This window comes from Silene latifolia, chromosome 5, assembly GCF_048544455.1.
Source record: "Silene latifolia isolate original U9 population chromosome 5, ASM4854445v1, whole genome shotgun sequence".
Lineage (NCBI taxonomy): Eukaryota > Viridiplantae > Streptophyta > Magnoliopsida > Caryophyllales > Caryophyllaceae > Silene > Silene latifolia.
The window spans coordinates 32,712,810-32,713,799 of record NC_133530.1 but is presented as its reverse complement, the minus strand read 5'-3'; the positions used below and the strand labels follow the sequence as shown (position 1 = coordinate 32,713,799).

The 990-nt window shown below is 37.7% G+C and overlaps 1 non-coding gene across 1 annotated transcript; it reads right to left on the bottom strand.

Annotated features, from left to right (window-relative positions):
• Window positions 1–386: 386 nt before the first annotated feature.
• Window positions 387–494, bottom strand: LOC141658237 (small nucleolar RNA R71). The gene has a single exon (XR_012549134.1). It is a non-coding gene; the product is annotated as a small nucleolar RNA R71 (small nucleolar RNA).
• Between the last annotated feature and the right edge of the window lie 496 nt (window positions 495–990).

Here is a 990-nt window from a genome sequence, read left to right as displayed (position 1 = left end):
CTCCAACTAAAAAGATGGTGAAACTTTCCGATCATTCCAAGCCCACCGCGGCTATGCTTCCGGCCGGTATTACAACTACTCAAATTACAGCCCCGAAATTCGAGATCAAACCGGCTTTTATTAGCCTTGTGTAGAGGAAGCAATTTGGGGTAAGTCCTTTGAAAGATCCCAATTTTCATGTGCAAAACTTTTGTGACTATTGCTCCATAATTCAAAGAAACAAAGGCCACTCAAGCCCAAATAAGGGAAATACTTTTCCCTTTCTCTTTGAAGGACAAGGCAAAGCTATGGATCAATAGCCTTGATCGCACCGCTATGGGAATCACAAATTGGGAGACATTGGCTCTTGCTTTCTATCAAAAGTTTTTTCCACCGGAGAAAACTCAAACCTTGAGGAGCCAAATCACCGGATTCAGTCAACAAGCTCTTGAGAGCTTATATGAAGCTTGGGAGAGGTACAAGGAGTTTCAAAGGCAATGTCCACATCATGGGTTGTATGCTTGGTTCCTAGCTATAACATTCTACAATGGATGTTGTGCGGAGTTCCGAAGGATTCTAGATTCCGCTAACAAGTGGGTAGTTTGGATTGGATTAGAGAGAGTATTTATATAGATTTATTTCATCCTTAATAAGAGATCTATGCTCTGTTTGTAAAACTATTTGAAAAGGAAGCTGAAACCTGAAAAGGTAGCTGAAAACTGAAAAGGTAACTGAAATCTGAAAAGGTAACTGATAAGGTAGCTGAAAATTAGGAACTGATAAGGTAGCTGATTATATAAAAAAATGTTTGGCAAACTAACAGAAAAGGTAACTGATTTTGATGAAATGACGTAAAAGGATAAGATAATTATTTAATAGTATAGATTTAAAGGGTAAAAACGGAAAATCAAACCAAATCAGGTACCTGAAATCTCAAATGCTACTCTAGGTAGCATTTTATTTCAGGTAGCTTATTTGATTAAATAAGCTACTTGCCAAACGCTTACAAAA